Genomic DNA, 7,872 nt, shown 5'->3' with positions numbered 1-7,872 from the left:
TATAGTTTTTCAAACACTAATATATTTTTTTTTTAACGACTCATTTTACAGATATATTTTGCCAAATATCCTGAAAAAGTATTATTCTTGGTAAAAATCATTATAAACTGCTAAATAATTGACTTATTTTGCTAATCATTCCGATGATAATCATTATAAACTACTTACTTATACACTATAAAGTTGGATTTAGCTAACTTTAATTTGGGTGTTAATACACATCTTTATGTCTATCTGTGTGCCTTTGAAAGAGACAGTTTTTCCAAAACCAATTTTATTTTTCCAAATAACAAGAAATAAATATTTTTTCAAGAAAATTTGGCGAATTCGGAAGATGCTAACCCTATGAAGATAATTATTAAAAAACTACTTTACGGTGAGTAAAACTATCGAGAATTTGAGTGCATATAGACATCAATAAGTGTGATGGTTCCTGAGTGGTTTTCACAAACCACAATTTTCCGTATAAAATAATCAACATTTTGTGCATATATTTTTGTTGAACATACAGAGTCTTATAGTATAAATATCCATCACTTGTTTCCGCCCAATAACATCCAAACCACAAGTGAAATTCGGAAAAAGTAATAACGTAATGAGTTCTATTGGGGCTCAATTTGAAATTCGTTAAATGTACCAGTTTATAGTTTGCTTGATATTTGCCAAAATGATGAAAAATTGTGTCTCGAGAATTATTTAACAAAAATAACTCTACTAGGATTCGAATAGAAGCTCGTTAAATGCTTCATGTTGATATTCAGTTACTTGTAATGCTTTAGAAGCTACCGGAAATAAAACTTTTTTTTTTATAACGTATTTATTGTCATTTACAACAGTATAAAAATATATACAAGTAAATTTGCTGTAGGTGACATAGTGACTTGATACAAATGACTTGATTGATTGGTAGTGAAGGAGAAGCCAGGTTAGAAACGAGTTGGTTTGGGTGGTTGGGAAGTTTATCATGGAAGGATTGGTATCTGGTTCTGGGCAAATCGGCAACATATGGGACATTGAGGTCCTGATGGATGATTTGATTTGTGACTAAGTAAGGAGCATTAAGGATTTTACGAAGGATTTTGGACTGTAAGGATTGGACTCGGGAGGAATTTGATGGTTTAGTGGAGCCCCAAAGCTCAACTCCGTATGTTCAGATAGGCCTTATAATAGTCATGTATATCAGTCTTTTGTAATGGATTACCAATTTAGACCGTTTGTCAAGTAAGCAATAAACCTACAAATATACTGTGATGTTTTTATACCACTTAGCAATATTTTGAAAAATCTGTTATATAAGCCCAAAGAAACCCAGAAACGGCAAGCACTTTATAATCGTGTATTAATTCATTGAGAGAAATCAATTTACACTTAGTTTCAGTTACAACTAAATTTTAAGCTATTGTATTTACTGGCTATATTTGGAATCAAGTGTTGCAATATATATCGCGGAAACTATTAAACGTAAATAGCATTATTAGAGATCATATTTTAGATAACTTACACTACTTTGAAATTAGGTGGTTATTATATTTTGACAGAATGAACCATAAAATCAAGGCGTTCGCGAACAGCACTGCGGTTCCTAGGAAGTAACCAAATTGACGACATGGAAAGACTCTAATTGGAGAGGTAGATGAATATAAAACTGAGTTTATGATTGTAAGCCGAAAACCCCATCCTAATAGTACAAGAGCTGGGAAGAAAAAAAGGCAGCTATTTCACCCCAATTTTGTTCACTTTCATGAATACTATGTATAGTATGATACTATTCAAAATTGATGAGACTGCCAAGTGTAGGTTGGGGGAATAAAAAATGGTGGCTGTATCAAAACGTTAAAAATAATTAATTTTTCATTCAGAACTCTATATCTTTTAACTATTAACAACATTATAAAACCTTAGGGAACATCATTTAAAGTAGGGTAAATTTGCTAAAATGTGAGTCCTAATATAGCTATTAAAGTTCAATAGTTTTCGAGATATAGCTGTTGAAAAAGCTGCATTTTATAAAAATGTACAGAATGAACTGAATGATCAGTAGTTACTTAATTTCTAGTTAATCGTATAAAATGTTTGATTTTTGAATTCGAGGCCCATAAGGCGCACATTGTCTGCCAGCACTCTAAAATAAAGAAAATTTAACTTAGTATAAAGTTGTCAAGTTGACACAACTCCGTAGAGGTAGTAGTTTTTAAGATATTTGGCAAATGACAATTTGTCCGAACAACAATAAATCAATTTATTTCAGCAAATACCACGAAAACTACTATTCCTACGAAGATAAAGGTCATAGACTACTTTATAGTCCATTAACCTAGCTTTAATTTGAGTGCTAATAGACATTTGTGTGTAGAATGGTTTTTGAGATATAGATTTTTCAATATAAATTAAGTAATTACTGATCATTCGGTACATTCTGTACATGTTTATGAAATGCAGCTTTTTAAACATCTATATCTCGAAAACTATTGAACGTAAATAGCCCTATTAAGGCTCATATTTTAGAAAATTTACTCTACTTTAAATGATATTCACTTAGATTTTCTATTGTTGTAGTTTAAAGATATAGAGCTCAGAAAAAATTAATTATTTTTAACGTTTTGAAACAGCCACCATTTTTTATTCCCTCTACCTATACTTGGCAGACTCATCAATTTTGACTAGTAATTATAGATAGTTTTCATTAAAGTAATAAAAAATTGGGGTGAAATAACTGGGTTTTTTCTCCTCTTGGGCTCTTGCACTATAACGACATGTTCTGAGTGGATTGATTCGAAAATAAACAGTCTCAAATACCTCGGCTCCGCAATAACAACAGTAAATGATCGACGGGACTGTGATAGACCAGCGTATAATAAACAGTGCTAACAGTCTTCTCTCTTTCAGAAGTAATGAAATCCCGAAAAATTTGTAATATCTTAAGCCTTTAAACCTTTAACATTGCCATAATAAATGCTCTAATTTACGGCTACAAGACCTGAGCTCTAACAGATATTAGTTTGAACTATAGCTAATGTTTGCCCATCTCTGGCTGTTATTATGAAAATAAAATTATGATATAACAACGGTATACTGCTGTTGTTATTTCGCTACTATTATATCGTTATACGCTACGATCTTGATATCGAAATCTCTTTAATACATTTTTTATCTGAAATATTAAATACATCTTGAAATTCTATGAATTTATTATCTATTGGTATTTTTCAAAACCAAGAATGTGATCTGAAGATTCCTTATTCGGAGGATTTTTTTAGTTCCTAAAACTGCTAACAATTTTAGATGATGATCTAGACTTCAACAATCACTCAAAAGCTTACTTTATATTAAAAAATTGGTTAGAAGGTTTTAACATTAAGTACCAGATATATTACATTATCTGTTCTAGTTAATGTAGACGTCATCTAATTCAACGCACGATCAAATAATTTATTTATCAAAAGTGAATAAATTATTCACCCTTTCTAGGGAATTTTATAAAACCTATAGTGTATTATTTAATTCATTAATAAATATCCATTCTGAATTATTTATATATATTTTTTTAATTATTAGAATTTCATGTGAGGATTTGTTACAGCTTTTTACTTTATTTTATTTAATTTTAATTAAATTAATTAATGAATTATATTTTTTATATTGTTCTTATAGGTATTCGCTAGAGTAAATATCAACCAGTATTTTGTTTTGTATGGCTTTCAAATTTAAAAAAATTTAGGACATTCAATTCATGTTTAGTTCGTGTTTAATAACAGCGGTGGGGTAGCTACGACAATTTTAAGTAAGAAACCTCATTGCTGGACACCTAACGGTCCAGTTACTGCTATCATTCTCACCCCTGCAAAAGAACTGGGACCGAGTATCGTATTTCCTTTGTTTTGAACGCTCTCAATTAGTTCTTTGGTGCTGCGTGTCTTCATCTTCCCTTTGCTTTATCTTATTTTGGAATAACTAAGTGGTGCTTTGGAAGAACCTCAATTCATCTGAAAGATCCAGTGTAGTACTGTTTTTTATCTGAAATAACTAAAATTGCAGAACATTCTCTGTTACAAAACATAATCTTCTTTATGCCTATTGGTCTTATAGTGGAAAGTAATGACTAGCTAGCTACCAACAGTTTTCATGGACACTCGGTCCTGACTTATTTAGACTGTCTGAGCTAGGTATTGTGTAAGAGATCTATTAACTCAAAGATTCTTAAGTCCACCCAGATTCAATTATATCTAACACATTCTCTTCCCATTGGATCTGCTACTCTGCATATGTATTTCATCGCAACTGTAGTAAATTGGTTTTATATATACATCCATTTCTTATTTGTATATATTTAATTTGTTTATGTTTATTTTTCTAGGAGGTAAGAAAAAAACAAAAAAAATTGGTTTAAATGTCTCTAAATTGCAACTTACATCTTACTTCAAAAATTTGAAGTGTATCTTTATTTTGGTCTCTCGTTTGCCTATAATAGTGTTACAAATTTGATCAAGGGCCTGGTGCTGCATAGTGTAATGGAAAATGGATGGTTTTGTGTATGTACCAGTGGTAAATGAGTCTTACTATCTACATGAACAGCATGGCATACCTTGTACTGAATCATATGTAGCGTAGTCAATATATAGTCTTATAGTCATGTATCTGATAGGACAGAGGGTAGGTTTTTTTTTAGATTTAAAAAAAAAAAAAACTGTTGCGCCTAAAAATATTATTATTCCTCTTTCCTTCTCAATCCTTAAACAAAACTAAGGTCATCCCTGTCATCGTGAACACATCATACCATTGCCACCAGTTGTTTAACTTATAAAACTATATTAGTGATTGATATGTTTAAAAATATTAAAGCATATTCTGTACATCTGTTTTGAATTTGTTATTCCCATCTTAAAATACTCTTGAGTAGCTAACGTGTGCGTTTTAACTAAAGATGAAGTACCGTACAATAAATAAATACGAATATTCACCAACCAGCCCAAAAGGTTTATTGTCTGTGTTGAAAAGTCGGCTTCCATTGTTCCAAAGAAAAAAATAAACAAAAAGGAGTACTGAACGAGTCTCTATTTATTTCACATGAGTCCTGTCCTGTCTGTATAAGGAACGACCGGTCAACTCAACATCTGTTAGCACCAGCCAGGAAATCTGGGAGGTTTTTACTAACTGAAGTTTAAGAGAGTTCATGATTTTAAGTTTGTTAGGACTGTTCTGTTATCTTCCTAAGCTATTAGAGTAATATATCTGAAGTACTAGAGACCAGCATTTAGCTGTACAATTGTGAAACCAATACGCTTGAATCAACGATATCAAATATTGTCCAATTAATTGCCCTCTAGGTAACTAGGTTTAAGATTATTGGGTTGAAAGATTAGGCGCTCAACCTTTCAGCGAACAGCCCTGAAGAAGGCTTCAAGACTGTCCATTGTTCATTCCTTTTCTTCCAAAATAAAAAGTTTTGTTTTATTAATATTGACAATTCTCTAAAACAAAAAAAAAAAAAGAGTAAAACAATCAAAATCTGTAATTTCCAAATACAATTAAATATGAATAGTAGAGGCAAATATTTCTCCTAACTGGCTTTGATTTCTTCCGCGTTTTGATGTATAATCTGATGAAGAGCGTACCCTCCTGTTCGGAATCGGAGAGGTCACCTCTATGGCAATGAAGAATTTTTAGATAGTGAGGATAGAGCACACAAGGTAACCGGCATAATGATCTTACTAATTAACCGCTTTCCCACATAATTTTTACGATGGTCTGTGAACTTGTGGGACCGGACTGTATTGTCGGACTCTACCCTTGCCGATTCAAAACAATTACTGCTAATAGATGACCCTTGGCTCTCTAATTACCCTAGATACCATCTCCGATCCTAGTCCCTCCATTCTCTCCCTGATGTACGATATTGACGGGCGGCTGGTCTTAAGTGCCTTCTCTTTATGCTGAGGTAACGCTCTGCCAAAGAAAGGTTTTATTGTTTCGTACCATTATCAGATTTTAAGAGGTAGTACTTTTTCAACGGAATTCAAAAAATTATTTGTCAACCTTCAGTTGCGTTAATGTCCGTTAGGTAAGACCATAATAACAAAGCAAACTTAATTATTAGTTATTTGATAGTTCTCTTATGCATTAATTGATTATAACCTAAGAACTATGGGAAGCTTGTTCAAATGGTAAGGTGGATAAATTTTTAAACAAATTAGTATTCTCACATAAAAACAAATATTTACATAATTAGAAAAGCAGTGTATTTAGGACGAAATAGAAAATAAAACACTGACACTAATTTTTCTATATTAAATGAAAATTATATAAATAACGCAGGTATAAATGATCATAAAGAAAATAAAAATTGAGTCCTCTCTTACAAAAACGTTTTTGCACATAAGAAAAGTCATATTTTCATCATAATATTATGTAGACTATTTATTACAAAGTAAATAATTTCCATTTCCAATATATTTTGTGACGAAATAAATAATATTACATTTCAAAAATAACGAATAACTCCAAGATACATGTGTGGGCCAGATTAAGCGCTAGTTTCTGCGAACGATAAGTCACATTTTCATTTTTTTTGTTCCTTGTTGAAAAACTAATTTTTTAAATCCTCTTGAAATGGAATCAGACCATATATAACGTATTATAAATTTATTTTGAGATAGATTGATTTCGTAATGTAGATAAAAAAGCGCTACTAGGTGCATGTCGATATATTGGTGCTGGCATTAAAAGGATTAATATTCTATTGTTAAACTTTATTTTCGTGAGATTCATTAGGGATTTCATCCCCTAGTGCTTTGACGCGGTACAGTCTGATGCGCAGTGAAAACTTGGGGTTTGATGTTCTCATCTAAAGTAATTAAAATGCTATAGAAGACCCCGTTTTGATAGCTTTAAAATTCAATAGATTTACGTAATTTTATAATCGTGTTCCAGCACTTGGTAAATGGGGATATTATACACCATTTTAGTATTAAAAATAATAAAATAAATAATAAGAATTTATCTTAATGAATTATAAATTATTAAATTAATGGTATAAATTTAGAATATTTGGTAATTTAATATTTTCTCACATTTTTGTTACGGCTTCCAAATGTTCAGTTTTTTTTATATTTCAGTTTGTACGAAATTGATTTCTTGGGTTCTACATATTTTAGTATAAAATTAACATGTTTTTTCATACAGTGATGAAAGAATAAAGTTGAAACGGTATTCACTGTTCTATAATAGTCGTAACTACCTTGATACATGGTGATGAAATGAATTTTCTTTGGTGGGTACTGCATTCTTACATCTTCTGGAATATGATTTGTAACTACGCCCAGCAAAAAATCCTCTTCAATAGTGAGTAGAGCTGTGGTGACAGATGGACTACACTCTATTTTGCGATGAATAAACATTTTCATGACAGATTGATTGGTTTAGGCCCGTGCATGGCCAGCTCGGAGTCCAAATACTATGCTACTAGATTATTATGTGTGGATCAATCTCAAACTACTAAAAGTATTCTGGACAAAATACGTGGAGATAAGAGAAATTCATTTTTCCTCCATTGCTAATCAGGAAAATCTAAAGACAAGCTCTTAAAGATTATTATATGAGGAAGTTTTAGCTGTTTCTTTTTTTTTATTCCTACGTAATACGTGCCCGAAAAATGTTGCACGCAGATTTACCATTTCTTGGAATTCAGGGCTTTCCATAGCTTTTAAGAGTTGTTAAGATCATGAATAAACTAATCTCATTGGAAATTTAATTTTCTTTAGCAATAGCAAGAAAATGATATATTTTAAAAAAAGAGACCCTTGTGGGAAATTTTTTTTTTTATTGTTTATTTATTTTAATTTACAACTGTACAAAATAATACAATAGGTAAATATG

The sequence above is a fragment of the Halyomorpha halys genome, unplaced genomic scaffold, assembly GCF_000696795.3.
Source record: "Halyomorpha halys isolate HHAL.00 unplaced genomic scaffold, Hhal_1.1 Scaffold170.1, whole genome shotgun sequence".
In the NCBI taxonomy this organism is placed as follows: domain Eukaryota; kingdom Metazoa; phylum Arthropoda; class Insecta; order Hemiptera; family Pentatomidae; genus Halyomorpha; species Halyomorpha halys.
The sequence above is the reverse complement of the archived record's forward strand: the minus strand, read 5'-3'. Positions refer to the sequence as shown.